This window comes from Budorcas taxicolor, chromosome 19, assembly GCF_023091745.1.
Source record: "Budorcas taxicolor isolate Tak-1 chromosome 19, Takin1.1, whole genome shotgun sequence".
Classification (NCBI taxonomy): Eukaryota; Metazoa; Chordata; class Mammalia; order Artiodactyla; family Bovidae; genus Budorcas; species Budorcas taxicolor.
In genome coordinates this window covers 20889114-20907845 of record NC_068928.1, presented here as the reverse complement: position 1 = coordinate 20907845, position 18732 = coordinate 20889114, and the positions used below count along the sequence as shown (strand labels likewise).

The window sequence follows — 18732 nt, the reverse complement described above, 5'->3', positions numbered from 1 at the left end:
GGTCTTCAGCCTAATGCTTGGGAATCTTTGTGATATAAGCAAGTTGATTGTAGAGGGATTTCCAGAGGCAAGGAGGCAGGGTTATGGAGCAGGTAAGGGTCTTTTCATAGGATTTTCCCGTTGTGTGCTTTAGAATGGCAGGAGTCCAGAGTATTATATTAATAGAAGACCCTTAGAAAGTCCCAGCCTTATCTATTCATGTGGGTTTCCTCTGGCTTCAAAGTTAAATCCAAGCACCAGTCATTCAGTGTTTGCCTCTTGTTAAAGCTGAGTTGTTATCTGCTAAAAGATGACAGGGTGGGAGGTGGGTACTGTTGATTCCCAATTGCCCATCTCTTCAGAGCAACTATTAATAAAGTTTCCTTTAATCTGGAGTTTTAGACTAAGTTCATGAATACAGTGAAATCACTTGAAAAAGTGGGTCTGTAGATCAATGATTAGTACATTTATTTCTCTGCAGGAAAAAGCCATAGTTTTCACTAAATCCTCAAAGGAATGTAATAACCTTGCCCTCACCCCAAATTAAGAACCTGGAATAGACTGTTGTGGGCATTTGACGTAGAAATTAAATAAGGTGTTTTTAAGCTATTTAACCTTACCAGTGAGATTCATTTATCCATTTTTAAACAAGCACTCATGATTTTCCCACAGTGAAAGATTTTGACCTACCATTTTCTCTCTATTGAGGATTATGCAGCCTTTTGAATTCTCTCTCTCTGATAATCTTGGAGTAGATAATCTAAGAATAGTATTTGCTTAAAGAAAACAGAATGTTGCTGTAAAGCCTGAATGTTTGTATTCTTCAGCAAATAGTCACAACCTATTTGGTGAGTGAAAAGAGAAGCAATATTGGTGTACAGTATTTCTGGTGCTTTGCACTCTAGGAAGGCAGAAATGACTTGAAGTTGTTGCTTTGAAGGAAAAGTTGTCAGAAGAATTAGGAGAATTTCTAAATACATTTAATCCAGATACTTATTAAATTATAAAGAGCTCGTTGAGAGGTTTGAGGACCGCTGCCCTGGGCTTAGATATTTAGTGGAATGAATATGCTGTTTGTGTTGTGTTCTGAGGGTCAAGAATTCCCCAACCCATTAAACCATTCTTTGTTATTAATGCCAGTTTCCGCAGTTTACAATGTATAGTTACGAATTCTTAGACCTGTGAGCCATCAAATGTTATGTGGCATTTTTGCTTTTTTGTGATCTCATGCTATTTATTTATTTAGGCCCTAATCCAGTGCATCTTTGCTGTGGCAGAAAAAAAAAAAAAATCTGCATTTTGCATGTAAAGCCACAAGAAAACTCAGATCAGTTTCTCTCTCTTAGAAATTAAACACCCTTTAGAAATGAAACTTATTTATTTAAATCTTAGTATTTTTTCCTCCAAAAGGATTATTTCAGTGTCAGTTGAGAATATTTAAATGCAGTTATTTTTCATTGAGTAGGATTTTAATGCAGAGGAAACAAGAGTGGAGTTTTTTCATAATTCATCCTATTTAAAATATTAAATATGTATCTTATGTTGCTTTTAGTTTAGAAGTATATACTAGAAAATGAATATACAAATATGGTATATAAGCTGTATGTTTGTTTTCTCTTTACTGACTGTTCTTTAAATATGTCACTGTAGAAATGTTCAAATATGTATGAAGAGAAAAAACATTCTAAATATTGCCTTTTTAGCATTGACCATGAAACTGAAAAAAATGTAGGCCTCTTCAGTGACACTAAAAACTTTGGGAAAACATCCAACATCTGCTTATCTTTCCTGCAGTGGAAATGTTCATAATTGCAATGTGCAGTTTCCTTTGAATGAAAATAAATAAATTTCTATTTGTTATACTTACATTTCAGAAGCATGTTTTACTGAATTCTTTAAATGTATTTAATTTTTTTCCCTGACAGTTGGGGAGGTACCAAAAACATCTGATGGTCATTAGGGTCTTCTTAGCTTTCTTTCAAGGGCAATTGTGTTTTTCTTTAAAATATTTTCCTAAGGCTCTTTGTTTTGAGTCCAGGTTTAGGGTCCCCTTATAGAATATGTCCACCCAAGGAGATTCCTCTGTTACCTGCATTACTATGTCCTTGACACACTTCAACACAATCTTTATTATAAAATCCCTGTTCCATAAGCTTTTTCTTTTTAAATACACAAGTCAGTTTTGTCCCCGTTTGGTTCTTTCTTTGCTGGATGATGGTCTAAGAGGCTGTCAGCTAGACCCTGCTGGAGGACTGTACCAGGCAGACCCTGGTGTTTTTGACACCAGGGAATTCCCAAGTTGAAACCTATTTGTTCCAGTTCCCAGGAGACCAAATGGCTGAATATTTTACCCTGTTGACCTAGACAGCTCTTTGGCTGAGGCATGGTGACCAGTCCTGGCTAGTGAGTTATCTTTCCTTTAGTCGTGACTGTGGTGAAGTTACGTATGGTAGAGACTGTTGTATGCATACTAGAGGTTATACTTCTGTTCATAGTGAAATACAGTTGAGCATTGGTTGTTCTGTTGGTTTCCAAGGAATGCATGCATCAATACAGGGTTGTTTTTGTGTGTGTCTTTCCCCCTCAGCTGAGGAAATAACCCCACTGTTGTGACCCTAAGCCTATAACTGAGTCTTCTATCTTTAGTGGGGCATGCATACCTTGTCTAAATATAGCAAGCTGTGGACTTGGCTGATATGGAAAGAGACAGTAGAATGACCTTAGCTGGTCTTCATTACTAGTGTTACAATTATATTTAAAGAAACAGAACTATTCTGGTTCTGCCTATAGGTAAAGATGCTTTTTCCAGCTGCTCAGCTTCCTTGGGTAAAAAGTTTTATGCACTAAACCAAAAAATGTGTTTTAAAAGCTAAAGTGAATCACTTCAGAAAGAAACCAGGAGTTCATTCCATATGAAAGCATGCCTGAGGGGCAGTTTCCTTTTCTATTTCATTGACCAAAACTTAACATTTCTTCACAGTTTCAAAGATAAAGCCTAAGCTTCATGTACTTTAGGATAATAACTTATCTTTATATAATTCTGACACTTGTTAACTTTCTAGAAACCTTGCACAAACTCTCTGTCAACAAGTGACTAAAGTTTGTGCATCTTTTCATCTTTTTCTTTTTTAATTGATCAACACTCTAGTAGGGAAGGGATGGGATTCCATTTGTAGAAAAATTTTCCAGTGGAAGCAGGAATCCAGTGAACAGATTAACTATTTGCTCACTAAGAAGGAGAAGCCTATAGGATTTAACGTCATTTAATCTATTTCTGCTTTATTGACTATGCCAAAGCCTTTGACTGTGTGGATCACAATAAACTGTAGAAAATTCTGAAGGAGATACCAGACCACCTGACCTGCCTCTTGAGAAATCTGTATGCTTCTCAGGAAGGAACAGTTAGAACTGGACATGGAACAACAGACTGGTACCAAATAGGAAAAGGAGTACGTCAAGGCTGTATATTGTCACCCTGCTTATTTAACTTCTATGCAGAGTACATCATGAGAAACGCTGGACTGGAAGAAACACAAGCTGGAATCAAGATTGCCGGGAGAAATATCAATAAGCAGATGACACCACCCTTATGGCAGAAAGTGAAGAGGAACTAAAAAGCCTCTTGATGAAAGTGAAAGAGGAGAGTGAAAAAGCTGGCCTAAAGCTCAACATTCAGAAAACGAAGATCATGGCATCCGGTCCCATCACTTCATGGGAAATAGATGGGGAAACAGTGGAAACAGTGTCAGACTTTATTTTTTGGGCTCCAAAATCACTGCAGATGGTGACTGCAGCCATGAAATTAAAAGACGCTTACTCCTTGGAAGAAAAGTCATGACCAGCCTAGATAGTATATTCAAAAGCAGAGACAGTACTTTGCCGACTAAGGTCCGTCTAGTCAAGGCTATGGTTTTTCCTGTGGTCATGTATGGATGTGAGAGTTGGACTGTGAAGAAGGCAGAGTGCCAAAGAATTGATGCTTTTGAACTGTGGTGTTGGAGAAGACTCTTGAGAGTCCCTTGGACTGCAAGGAGATCCAACCAGTCCATTCTGCAGGAGCTCAGCCCTGGGATTTCTTTGGAAGGAATGATGCTAAAGCCGAAACTCCAGTACTTTGTGCACCTCATGCGAAGAGTTGACTCATTGGAAAAGACTCTGATGTTGGGAGGGATTGGGGGCAGGAGGAGAAGGGGACGACAGAGGATGAGATGGCTGGATGGCATCACGGACTCGAAGGACGTGAGTCTGAGTGAACTCCGGGAGTTGGTGATGGACAGGGAGGCCTGGCGTGCTGCAATTCATGGGGTCACAAAGAGTCGGACACGACTGAGCAACTGAACTGAACTGAATGTGCTGTTGTGACCTGACCTTTTAGGGGAATTCTTTGAGAGTTACTTCTGCTATGAATCACCTAGTTGGTCTTTTTGACTGATTAATATGATGAAAATAAAGTGATCTCCTCTTGAACTAATGGAATGCTTTTACAGTTGCTAGTGGTAATCTCCTAAAATTACAAACTTTAAAAGTTTATAATGTTGTTTGAGAAAAATGAAATATAATTGCTTCACGCCATATTATACAATTCAGTGGTGACAGAGCAAGAACTCTAGGTCACCTGTGAGTCCCTTGCATTTTCCTCCTCTCTACCTTTACATGTTTCCATACAGCAGGTGAGATACTAACCTTCTCTTTTATAAATAGAGAATCTGCCTAAAGTGCTAAAACTGACTCAGTGGCACCGAGCCAGGTGTCAATTGAGATCAGAAAATCCAGGGCAGCTGAGTCCTGGCCAGGTGTGCCCCTGCTGCCTCTTCCAAGTCAATGAAAATATGACCTGAGAACTGGAAATCTATTTGTAGAAAGGTTTGATACAGCTACCTCATCACAATTTTTTATCATCTTTTAGTCTGACACCTTGTTTAGTGTTATGATCCCACTTATAGAAGAGAAATAAGAAACAAAGTTAGCTGGCTATTACAACATGGCAGCTTTACTGTGATTTAGGTATATTCCCCAGGTTTACTAGAGTTGGTGATGGACAGGGAGGCCTGGCGTGCTGCGATTCACGGGGTCGCAAAGAGTCGGACACAACTGAACTGAACTAAACTTCCTCTGGATAGTCTGTGGTTCATCTTTAATGCAAATTCTTTTTAAGTTCTTCAGAGCTATGTTTTACACAACTATTGGTTTTAGAGATGAGATTAATTATCTGTGAGAGCTGTCTTCTCATCAGTTCAGTTCAGTTCTGTCGCCAGTCGTGTCGGCAATCTCTGGTTCCTCTGCCTTTTCTAAAACCATCTTGAACATCTGGAAGTTCATGGTTCACATATTGCTGAAGCCTGGCTTGGAGAATTTTGAGATTACTTTACTAGTGTGTGGGATGAATGCAATTGTGCGGTAGTTTGAGCATTCTTTGGCACTGCCTTTCTTTGGGATTGGAATGAAAACTGACCTTGTCCAGTCTTGTGGCCACTGCTGAGTTTTCCAAATTTGCTGGCATATTGAGTGCAGCACTTTCGCAGCATCATCTTTCAGAATTTGAAATAGCTCAACTGGGATTCCATCACCTCCACTAGCTTTGTTCATAGTGATGCTTTCTAAGGCCCACCTGACTTCACATTCCAGGATGTCTGGCTCTAGGTGAGTGATCACACCATCGTGATTATCTGGGTCATGAAGATTTTTTTTGTACAGTTCTTCTGTGTATTCTTGCCACCTTTCCTTAATATGTCTTCCTATAGATTGTCTTTAATAATCTAACTTAATTTAACTGAGAGCCAAAGAGATTTAGTATTACCGGCCTAGCAGTTCTTCACTGATGTCCTGTTCTAGTGTAATAGAGATGAATTTGTAAAATTCACTTGCCTTCTCTTGATTGAAGTCAGCTTCCAGATTCTGATTCATTTTTTGCTTGTTATATTATGTGCAGACAGTTAACCTTGCTTTCTTTATGATCGATTGAAAATGGTGGTTTTAGAACTTAGTTGCATTATCTTCCGTTTAACTTGACCCCTGACTATATCATCAGTATATTGTCATATCCGTTGAGTAGGGGATTAGGAAGGAGGGAAGTCTTTTGTGTAAAAGCATCCTCCTCAGCTGTTCTTCCTTGATGCTAGAAGTTTGGTGCCTGGCAGGAAACGATATAGACATGCGTGATAACAAAGTGACATGAGGAAGAATTGCCTGTAAGTTTCCCTGGCTTGTGCAGGATGATGGGCTGTCAGCTGGCAGATAGGTTAAGGCAAATTTGATCTCCAAATCTGAGGATTAACAAAGTAAAACAAGAGAAAGTTGAGATAGTGAAGAAAAAGAAAACAAACCTGTTTTGAGAAAAGTTTGGACAGAAGCAGGTGGTATAAAAGTTAATATCCATGTAAATAAGACTTTTTTTTTTTTTTGATGCTCCTGGGTGAGAGTCTGTAAAGCAATGAGATTTGTTAAAGGAAAGAGTTTGTCTGCAGAGTCAGGAGATGCAAAAGAAAAAGATATTCTTAGATTGCAAGGAATTGGCACATATCAAATCTTTCTTTTTTAGACTTTCTTACAGTATAAGTTTTAAGTAAAATTTCCATCTGTACCAAAAAATAAACTAGACAAATATCCCCAAGATATCCATCTTCTCTTCATTCCTGTTAGCTCACTGATTGACTACCTGTCTCCTTCTTGCGTGGAACACTAAAGTAACATCTGTTTCCCTCTTTCTAAGTCTCAACCCCTTCCAGTCCATTCTCCATGCTGTAGTTAGAAGAATCTTTCTGGTAATGCAAACTTTGGATCTCTGTCATCCTCAGAGTTAAAGTCCAAATTCTTTGGCAAGTCATATAAGACCTTTTTAATCTATGACCTACTTACCTCTGTCCATATTTACTGCAACCCTGCCTCTTATTCTTCCACCATATAGTGAGATTATATGAGCAATTTGGGTAGCTTTAGCCAAACAAGTTTATATAAACCTACAGATTATCAGCTCCATTGTCATGTCAGCAGTAAAGGGAGCTCACATAAGACTTAGAAGAGGCTACTGTGCCTGAATAAGAAGTTTCTAAAATCTTTTGTAGTGAACTCACTCAGAAGGCAGATACAGGACGGTAACCCATCCAGCATACTCAACTTCTCAGAAAAGGGAAGTTCAAGACAGAACACCAGCTAGAACTTTGTACGAACTCTGCAAGTTGAAAGTTCTGTGAATAGAAGTTCCCTTCTTTGCATCAGGAGTGATGGAAGGCTGCAGAGAAGAACACTCACACAGCCTGTGTACACACAGACACCAGAGAAAAGGTTTTGGTTTTGGTTTTTAATTTTTTAATTGAAAAATAGTTGCTTTAAAGTGTTGCATTAGTTTCTACTGTACAACAATGTGAATCGGCTACAAGTATACATATATACCCTTGCTATTGAGCCTCCCTCTCTCCCACCCCGATCCCACCCCTCTAGGTCACCACAAAGCACGGAGCTGAGCTTCCTGTGTTATACAGCAGCTTCCTGCTAGCTGTCTTATTTTATACATGGTAGTGCATATATGTTGGGCTTCCCAGGTGACTCAGTGGTAAAGAATCCACCTGCAAATGCAAGAGACACAGGAGACGTGGGTCATTTCCCAGGTCGGAAAGATCCCCTGGAGGAGGAACTGGCAGCCTACTCCAGTACATTCTTGCCTGGGGAATTCCATGGACAGAGGAGCCTGGCGGGCTACAGTCCATAAGGTTGCAAAGAGTCAGACACAACTGAGTATGCACACAGCTAGTGCATATACGTCAGTGCTACTCAGAGGTTTTATAGTGAGTGACTTTCGTACTTCATTAGCCTTCAAAGTGGACATGAGTCTTTAGCATCATTTCCATTGTCATTTTCAGATCACATTTGTTAAATACTCCATACATAGTATTAAGACTGGGCACTATATAAAGCAGTGTGCGTGAACTTTCATTGCCTTACACACGAAAAAAGCCAAGAGTGTAGACCTAGGAATATACATCTCATTAAACAGAAACAAAGTTTAACAATACGCCAAAGCAAGGCGGTGGAACAAATGAACGATTGTATTATCTTTGCCTTTACATGAATTTTTCTGTACATGATAAGCATTTTTATTTGGAATTGAAACAAGAAGGGAGGAGTAGGGCAGCCTGCTTCCCACTCAGATTTTTATACAGTAGGTTGTGCCCTCTCTCTTCTACCACAGAGAGAGAAGCTCTCTCTGCAAAGTAATTGCGGTGCTGCTGACAAAGAACCTTGATCACTTGAAATGGACAGAAGGGCAGCTTGGGTCATCCTTGTTTGCCTAGCAAACATTGCTGATGGCAAAGCGTTTGGGGCAGAGAGGTGGCTCATAAATGAGGAACTTATCTAAGAAACTGCGGCTTTCTCAGCCCTGAGGGTACTAATTGTTGGTTTCATCACAGCTCACTTTCTCTCAAGCCCCACCCATCACTTCAGAGAACTTGTTGACGACAGCTTGATTTTTTCAAGTCTCGTTACAGTGGTAGATGTCTGAAAACACAGCTTACGCAAAACATCTGTGTGCTTGAATGTGTTCCCACGGTGTGTTTTCCTGTACTGCCCTCTCCCTTCCCTTTTGGGGTCCTTTTTTAAAGTTAAAAACACAGGATAAGAATCATTAAAAAGATATTTGCAAAAAGAAATTGCCATCTCAAAGCCACCATTCTTACAAATAGCCATTTTCACTCCTGCCATGTTACCTTCCCATTCTTTACATGCATAGCTTTTTGCCTGGTTATATCCTTTTTCTTAAGCCACTTCCCTGTTTTCTTCCCCCTGATCCCAGCCTCATCTTTTGGTGTTTGGTCTTGAGTTACCGAAAAGGCATTGCAGCTTATCAGCATTTTGTCAGTGAGTCCTAGTTCTCTTGTTTTCCTTTCCTACATCCTAGTGGTTTTTAGAATGTGGCTAAGATCCAACTTTTATCTTTAAAAGTGAGATATATATGTGTAGGCTTTTAAATTTTCTTAACGTCTAAAAACTGCTGTTTTAAAGTATATTGATTTTCAAGGCACATTGCTGTGCCCATCCCATGGCAGCCTGGAGTAGGAAAAAACATATCTACAAACTAGAAATACTGATTTGCTGCATTAAATATATTTATTAAAATGTTAAGATAAGCATGTAAAATAGAAAATATATTCTTTACCATGGTAGATGAGAAGAAAGGAAATATACAAGAAAAGCAAAAACTGAGGAAATAAAAGAACAAGTTAGTCCATATATCAGTATTTATTGTAAATATAAATAAACATGTGTGCCCAGTTGTGTCTGACTCTTTGTGACCCTTTGGACTGTAACCTACCAGGCTCAATTCATACAGCCCCCATAAAAGGGGGGAAAAAAATCTGCACCTTTAAGAATACCTTCAGAGACTTCCCTAGTGGTCCAGTGGCTAAGACTCTGTGCTCCCAATGCAGAGGGCCCAGGTTCGATCCCTGGTCAGGGAACTAGATCCCACATGCCACAGGTAAGACCCAGCGCAGCCAAATAAATAAATAAAAATTAATTAATTATAATTTTTTAGAAAGAAAACTTAAAAAAAAAAAAAAAAAAGAGTACCTTCAGCCACCTTTCTGTTAGACATGCTGTGGTCCCCTGTGCTTAGATATTTAAAGGGTAGCCCTCTATGGTATGTAGGGTCCCCTGAGGACTGAAAAAGTCCACAAGACTTACATATAGCCTTGCTAACTATTTGTTGCCATGTTAGAGGATAAAAGGATTGCTGCTTCCTTCCAATCACTGTGCAAGAGAATTGCCCCTGACAGTTAGAAATCATTTCCTTTTGTTCCTTATGTTTTCCTGTGTCCTGAGTTGCATCATGGGGTAGTTCTGTGACCTAACTCAGCCAGTACCTAAAAACATCTAGGCAGCTGGTGTAGGATTGTTCTGTATTGGAGCAGGTATGTGATGATTTATCATTTTTCCCTCCAGCACATTTAAACACATATGAAATTTAAATTTACTCTTGGATCATTTTGATTTAAATATTTTCCTCTTTTCCCAAATCCAAATATTTGGATTTCTCATTGCTTCATATTGCATACTGGAGTATTGCAAAATACCACTGTGTGATCTCTTGGTCCCTAGCCCTCTGATTTCTCATGAATGCTATCTGGAAAATAAGGAAGAAGGTGCTATAGGTCATTGCTTTCTTTCTAAGTTTATCCAAAAAGGTACATCTAGTGTATTTGAAAAATTATTAAAATTAGATCAGGTATCAAGAAAGCTTAATAAATTAAATTTGCAAGGAAAAATAGGGTACATTTTTCATCTGTATTGGGTGGTACAATTCTGTGATGATTCTGTAAGAGGGAAGACTGTAGGAATCAGGGAGCATGAGATCTGTTATAAAATATGAGTTGATTAAGGTGACTGCCTGCTGTTTGCTTTCTCTTTTCCCATTTCTTTAACAGCTCTTTAAATTGTCCTTTGAACTTTGGCCTTTTGCTGTGTTTTTCTCTTCCTTCTCATTCTCTCCCACCTCTCACTCCTTCATCATCACCACTAGTATTACTATTCAGTAAAAGGTAACTGCTTTTGTAAGTCTCAGAACCTAAGCACTGGTAACAGCATTCCTCCTGGATTTCATTGTGTGTGCCAGGAGGCTGTGTAATGTGCATTGAAACAGATACAAATATAATAAAAGGATTTGGCCAAGGACTTTAAAAAATCAGACAGTACAGTGGGTGGTAAAGCAAACCAAGGAGAAGATTTAAAAGAGGAGTCAGCGTACTTGTGACATGCCTTTCTCTATTTCTCTTTATTTGATAGTTTGATCAGTATCTATTTGATCACTATCTTTGAGGGACTTTTAAAAGTGCCTGCTGGGTCTTCCCTAGCAGTCCAGTGGTCAAGACTCTACGCTTCCACTGCAAGGGGCGCAGGTTCAATTCCTGATCCTGCATGCCATGTGGCACAGTTCTCCTCCCCAAAAAAAGAGTGTCTGTTGGTAAATAATTTAATTTTCTTTGCCTAAGTTAGAGAACTAGAGAAGAACTGGTTAGACAAGCAAGATGATAGACTTACAGACTGGTTTAAATTTTTTGGCCAGTGAATTTTGAGAATTACTAGTAAGGTTGTAGTAAAGTACCACTGAACTTACTTAATTTAAAACCAAAACATAAAACCTTGGTTTTCTGATAATTTGAGTTACTTCTTGGAACCCTGCCAGTACCCTGGTAGGTAGGCTGCAGTGGGCCTGAATTGTACAAAACAGGCAAAGAAAGAACTCAGACTGCTAAAGAAGCCATGGAGTAGAGTTGCAAAACACAAAGCAAAACAACATAACTTGGAAACAGGCCAAAATTTGACCCCTGCTTTGTCATGCTGATTGTGTAATTGGTAAGCTTAGGGAAGTTATCCTGCAAACCTTTCTTTCTTCTGTGAAATGGGAAGAATAACTTCTATTCATAGAGTTATTGCAAGATAGTGATTGTAAAGTGCCAGGCACCATGCCCAGCACAAGATGGGAACTCAATAAATGCTCATTACAGCATCTGCAAGTTTACTTCATAGTACACTCAGAGCCAGCACCAAACTACTTCCACCAACTTCTGCTTCCATCACAGAACTCCCTAACAGAGCATTCTGATGGACATGCCATTATACCTGATTCCAGGTTTTCACCAAAAAAAGTTTGTGAAGTAATGGCCAAGTTGTTCCCATTGTCATCAAGAAATAATAGCTATTTCAGTTCAGTTCAGTTCAGTTGTTCAGTTGTGTCCGACTCTTTGCGACTCCATGAATCGCAGCACGCCAGGCCTCCCTGTCCATCACCAGCTCCCGGAATTCACTCAGAATCACGTCCATCGAGTCCGTGATGCCATCCAGCCATCTCATCCTCTGTTGTCCCCTTCTCCTCCTGCCCCCAGTCCCTCCCAGCATCAGAGTCTTTTCCAATGAGTCAACTCTTCGCATGAGGTGCACAAAGTACTGGAGTTTCAGCTTTAGCATCATTCCTTCCAAAGAACACCCAGGACCAATCTCCTTTAGAATGGCCTGGTGGATCTCCTTGCAGTCCAAGGGACTCTCAGGAGTCCTCTCCAACACCACAGTTCAAAAGCATCAATTCTTCAGTGCTCAGCTTTCTTCACAATCCAACTTTCACATCCAGACATGACCACTGGAAAAACCATAGCCCTGACTAGATGGACCTTTGTTGGCAAAGTAATGTCTCTGCTTTTGAACATGCTATCTAGGTTGGTCATAACTTTCCTTCCAAGGAGTAAGCGTCTTTTAATTTCATGGCTGCAATCACCATCTGCAGTGATATAGTAGATGGTAAAGAATCTGCCTGCAATTCAGGAGACCTGGGTTGGGAAGATCCCCTGGAGAAGGGAATGGCTACCCACTCTAGTATTCTTGCCTGGAGAGTTCCATGGACAGAGGGGCCTGACAGGCTACAGTCCTGGGGGTCGCAAAGAGTCAGACCTGACTGAGTGACATTTTTTTAGACAGCCAATGGTACAGGTCTGAGGCTTTGGTGATAAATCTGAGCTAGAGAACTCATTTGGGAGGTGAGGTACCTCCACAATGGTTCCCAGCGATTCTTTGCTCCCAGTATTTGCATCCCATATAGTTCCCTCCAACATTAAATAGGAGTGATCTATGTAACTAATAGGATATTGCAGAAATTATGGGGTGTCACTTCCAGGGTTAAGTCATGAATCACTGCACTTCTGCCTTGTTCCCCTTGGGATCACTTACAGGGGAAAGACAGCTGCCATGTCATAAGGTCACTCGAGCAGACAGACCATTGCATGGCAGAGAATTGAGGCCTCCTGTCAATATCCATATAAGGGAGCAGTTTTGGAAGCAGATCTTCCCACCTCCGGACTAGGCTTCAGTCAACTGCCTTCTCATAAAAAACCCTGAATCAGAACCACCCCGCTGGTGTGCTCCTGGACTCTTTTTTTTTTTTTCTCTCTCTCCTTAAGATTTATGTATTTTATTTTTTGGCTGCACTAGGTCTCTGTTGCTACACTTGGGCTTTCTCTAGTTGCAGCCAGTGGGGGCTTCTTTTTGTTGCAGTGCACCAGCTTCTCATTGCTGTGGCTTCTCTTGATGTGGAGTACAGGCTCTATGAATGTGGGATTCAGTAGTTGCAGCCTGTGGGCTCAGTAGTTCCAGCTCGTGAGCTCTAGAGCACTGGCTCAGTAGTTGTGGTGCACAGATTTAGTTGCTTCAAGGCCCGTGGGATCTTACCAGACCAGGATCTCACCAGTCTCCCTTGCATTGCAAGGCAGATTCTTAACCACTGGACCTAAATTAGGGAAGCCCTGCTCCTGGACTCTTAACCCACAGAAACTGTGTGAGGTAGTAAGTGGTTTTTGTTGTATTAGGCTTTCAAGTTTTAGGGTAATGTAATTTATTGTCTATCAGTAAGATAACTAGTCAGGAGCATCCTTTATAGGACAGGGTGGGCTGGAGAAGACATCAGAAGAGTATATACAGAGCAGAAAGAAAAATGACAAGGAAATGATCAAAGATGACATATGTAAGAGTTTGGAAAAGACTAGGAGCCCACAAACGAAAAGCATAGTACCAGTACTAAGAAAGTGAGACTATTAGAGGAGATAGAAGGTTATCAACAAAGTCAAATGATCAAGAAAGATGAGGACTGACCAGCGTCCATTGGATTTGACTAGCCAAAGAAGATCTCCACTGGAGTGCCTTGGAAGCTGAATCCCATATGAAGTGGGGACACTGAGACCTGTGTCACTTGCCCTTCCCTGTCTCTTTGGTCTCATCTTCTTCCACATATCATTGACTTACACACTTGAGTGCTGTTAACTTCCCTGCTATGGTCCAAACCAGCCAAGTACACATCAGAGCCTTTGCATTTGCTGTTCGGTCTGCCTTTAATATTCTTTTCCTAAACAGCCACACGACTCCCTCCCTTACTTCCTACAAATCTCGGCTCAAATGTCACCTTATCAGAGAGACATTCCCTGAGCATACCTTATAGCACAGATATACACAGCAGCCCTCTCTGTTACTCTGCTCAGTTTTGCTCCATAGCACTCACCATCATGTGAAGTCCAAAGGGGCAGCCACTGCTCAGCCGTGGCCAGTTGTTCATAGCTGTGAATGTGGACATAAGTGTTCAGATTTTCTGATCTTTCAAGAGAAGCTGGAAATTCTGATTTTTCAGTATAATTAGTTGTCAGTGAGTTTCAAAGCCCTGTGATGGTCAGACTATCTGCCTGTTCTAAGAGAGGTGAGTCAGGTAGGGTAGGATATCTGGCAGAGGATCTCAAACTGGGATTCAGTGTCTCAGAAGCCAAGAGGAATGAGTCTCTTAAAAAGGAGAACATGATTTGCTAGTGCCTGTCAGGGCTCTAGGTGCTAATGAAAAGCAGAAACTGGTGTTAAGCTAAGACTAAAGGATTTTTGTCCTTCGGATCTATCACTCAAGAAATCACTGGCAAACTTGGATGGGGAGGACTTTCAGAGGTGGGAGAGAAGCAAGGTGGCAGTAGGAAAAATGACTGCAGTGGAAGAAAATGGAGACAGAAAGTATAGACTCCTTTTTTACAGAATTTCAGTAATAAAGGAAGAGAACTTAGAAAGGAACATAAGAGCAAGTAAGGGTTTTGTTTTAAGGATGTGAAAGAACAGACCTGAGCATGTTTCTGGGCTAAGGAGAAGTCACTCGAGAGAGGGTGACCAGTTGATACAACTAGAGACAAGAAAATGGGGTCAAGGATGCTGGTGAACAGATTGACTTTTGACAGCTGGATGCATCATCCTCTCAGGTCAGAGAAAGGAGATAAGTCTGCAGAGGAGGGAAGTTAATTGGAAGCAGTCACACCAGCTAGCCTCCATTTTCTTGATGGTGTAAAAGACTAGGTTAACTGGAGAGTTGAAGAAAGCAGGAGTTGCAATGGGACTTGAGAGCAGGGAAGGTTTGGAGCAGGCAGGGGAAGAAATTGGGGGGTGGGAGTGGATCTGTAGGTGTTACTGCCCAGCTGAGTCAACTCACTGTTGCTTCTGTCATCTCTGACACCTCTGTCACTGAGGCCATGGATGTGCCCTAGCATCCAGAAGCACGAAGCATCCAGAAGCACGATTTCATAATCTCCTTAAGCATTTTTTTGGGCTTCCTTTCATTTATTCAGTATATATTTATTGCACATCTGCTTAATGTCAGGTACTGTGTTAGACTCTAAAGAGAGAATATTAAACAAGGCAGTTGTTCCTGCTCAAGGAGCATACAGATAATCATAAATAAGTCTCATCAAAGAATACTATAATTTTAAGCTGTAGTGTTATGGAAGGAAGTCAGGAACAAAAAGAACAGATGGTAGGGAAACCTGTTAGGAAATAAGACACGGGACTAGGTTGGTTAGGGAAGGAAGAAAAGCCAAAAAGAGATGGAAGACTTGGAAAGAAATTGAGGAATCAAGGGGCTAGAGTCTCCACCAGGTTGAAGAGTGAGTGAACACATGAAGGTCACAAGAGAGGGGGTTGCAATCAGTAACTGGGAGTTTGATTTCTGAAATCAAGTCTGTAAAAAATCCAGTGCCTTTGAAAGGGATTCTGGGAATTAGAAGTTTAAATGGAGCCTAGGTGACCGTCTTTGAAGATCAAGAGGAGGAGAGAGATTTGGGGACAAAGCTGTTGGCTGTTCATCTGTATGAACAAAGGAATCTCTTAAGATTGTTGTGGGAAGCAGGGTGAAAAGAGAGAAGATGGAGCAAGGTAAGGAGTGAATTAGAGACAGTGACAAGGGTGTCAGGAGGTGACAGCAACAGATAGTAAACGGTACCCTGAGCCTCACAAGAGGCTTTGTGTGAAAGTGAGAGAGAAATTGTCAGAAAGTAGGGGTTGACGTTTTGGCCAAGTGCTTAAAAGCCCAACTTGCATTCCTTCTGCAGGTGTGTTTTAAATACCTGGAAAAGCATTTGTTGAATCATGCAAATGAAATGATATTTCAAATGCTGAGCAGTTTTTCTGAGTTAATCTCCTTTTGTTTTGTTTTGTTTTGTTTAATCCCCCCAACTATTTTAAAATTTGGTGCTAGGTAATGTGGGTCATGTCTCTTGGGTGACCCATAAGTACATCCAGCATGTTACATACTGAGAAAGAACCATTAAGGTCATTTCGTTTTTGGTTCAGATAGCTTTTATGCTTTACCTTTTTAAAAGAGAAGTATTAAGTCTAGAGTTTTGGGCCACAGCACTGATAAGTTTTATTAATTCAGCTTGTAACAGAAATGGTTTCCTTTGAGCTGAGGTGGTTTCTCCCCTCCTCCTCAGAGCACCTTTTGGAAACAAAACTCCCTCTACACTGTCAGTCATCAGAAGTGCCTGAAACCAACTCCTTTCATAGGCACCTAGGGGTTTTTTGTGCGGGGGTGTGGAGAGGGGTGTTTGTTTTTATTTTTCTGAGCAGGGGTGGGTAGACTTTTGACAGATGGCTGTTGGAGATGAGGCTGAGACTTGCTAGAGTAGCTGCAAAGGGACAGAGATTGGAAGGCGGCAGTGATGTCACGAGTCCTGGTCTCTGAATCTTAGCTCACACTCAGAAGTATTTGGGGGCCAGAATGCTCAGTGTGAGTCCAGGAGCAGTGGCTGCCTGGAGGAGCTGGAGAGAGTGGCTGCTCTTCCATGTACCCAGAAATTAAAATAATTTTATGTGTGTGCTGGACTCACAAAATGTGCTAAATTAGGCTCACCTACTACCAGTTGGAGCCATGACCTGGACCCTCTCTGAGGGTGCTCCAGCTCTGACCTGTCATTACTTGGTAGTACTTCAGAAATCCAAACTGACAGCTAAACATTTTAGATCCCTGGAATCCAGGAGGTCAAGTGTGTATGGGAGCAGACAGCATCTAGAAAGACATACCTTTGGTTTGAGAGAAGACTGCAGAGGAACCCAGGGCTAGGCAGGCAGCCACTGCTTTTCACATGTCGACTTGCTTGCCCTCCTGCCTAGGCTTCATGGTCTTCTTTCATTCTTTTTTTTTTTTTTAAGCAATGTTTGATATCCAACAAACATACTAAAGGAAAAAGAAAAAAGAAGCAACTTTAAGAAACTACATGAAAGTGTTTGCCTCATGGGAGTATGTCTAAATATTTCCCTGTTCAGACCTAAACTTTTGTCCTCAAGATACCATGAAAAATCAAGCCAGTATATCACACCAGGCTTTGCAGTGAAATCCTGCCTTTGTTCTCGTTAGATAAACTGACCATGTGTTTTTAGCTGCTGGTTGCTTCAGATGATTAAGTCATCAAATGTGTCCTATTTTGGTAACCTCTAACTTAGGATAAAGGGTTATGGTGCTGCCCTGGGTTTCAGATGACTTGGACCTCCATTTGTGCGCCACTGCTACCTAGCTGTGTGACTTTGGGCAAGTCGTTGGATTCTCTGAACTTCAGTTGATATATCAGATTCTCTCTTGCAAGCTCAGAAGTGAATATTAACTATCTTCAGCAAAATTTTTCTTAGAAGGGTGTTGCTGCTGCTGCGACACAGTGTCCGACTCTGTGCGACCCCATAGACGGCAGCCTACCAGGCTCCAGCGTCCCTGGGATTCTCCAGGCAAGAACACTGGAGTGGGTTGCCATTTCCTTCTCCAGTGCATGAAAGTGAAAAGTGAAAGTGAAGTCGCTCAGTCGTGCCCAACTCTTTGCGACCCCATGGACTGCAGCCTTCCAGGCTCCTCCGTCCATGGGATTTTCCAGGCAAGAGGACTGGAGTGGGGTGCCATTGCCTTCTCCGAGAAGGGTGTTAGAGCTTACCTAATGGATGAGAGGCTGGAAGACCAAACCTAGTAAACGGGCAGGAGCCAAGGACATTCAAGGAAAAGCCAGAGTAGGCATAGACTAGTCTCTACCTTGCCACTCTCCCCATGGTGAATGTGACCATCCCCCACTTTCCTTACTCATGTGGGTCGCCTGCAGGAGATTCAGGAGGCAGTTTCCAGCTGGCCAGGCTTAATCCACATGCATCCTGCAAGGCCCCTTGCAGCTCCAGAGTTAGAAGGTCACCATGACTAGGTACATTGAGGGAGATCCCAAAAGGTGACTAGGGTGACATTAGGCAGGAGAGCTCTCTATTATTGCTTGTCAGCCAGAAACCGCGAATGGCAACTCAGATGTACCCCCATCTCTAGAAATGGGAAGGTTGAATTGTATGGCCAGTGGTAAAATTGTTGATCCTAGATTGTGTTTCTGTCTGGACATTTCTGAGATGCACATGTTTGAGGCAAGAATGAAATAGTTACAAGATCTTATCAGTAAATGAACATTCAAAATGATAAAAGGAATATCCGGTGGGGCGGGGGTCCTTCTAATTTATGATCTGTAGGAAAAGGACCAGGAAGATTAGTCCTGATGGAATTTGTTCCTCAGCCTTGAACAAACAGACCTTTTTTTTTCCTTCTCAGATTGTAGAAAAGTAGGAAAGACGGGTAAATAGCTGCATCTGAAGGTACTTGTGCTGGGCATTGTGCAACAGAGCTTTAAGTGGAAGACTAGCTAGGACTGAAATAGTCTGATGGTTGTAGTTAGTGAATAAGAACTGGAGCCATAAGCTGTTCTCCCCTTTGCCAGTGATTGGTTTACTAACATATGCCAGGCTCTGCTTATCTGCTGATGGAGAAAAAAATCCTGCTGCTGCATTCACAGGCATGTGTCTGGGAGTTTATATGCGCTGGGTGGGGAGAAAGTTGCAGGTATCCATTGCCATTCCAACATTGTCACTGGAACTTACCACCTGTATGTTGGGGATTGGGTTGGGGAT

General features: G+C 41.3%; 1 protein-coding gene and 1 non-coding gene across 2 annotated transcripts in view; both read left to right on the top strand.

Moving 5' to 3' along the window:
- The window catches only part of SSH2 (slingshot protein phosphatase 2), a 103141-nt gene that overhangs the window by 17849 nt on the left and 66560 nt on the right, over positions 1–18732 (top strand). The window lies entirely within an intron of this gene.
- Positions 9359–9431, top strand: TRNAG-CCC (transfer RNA glycine (anticodon CCC)). Its single transcript has one exon. It is a non-coding gene; the product is annotated as a tRNA-Gly (tRNA).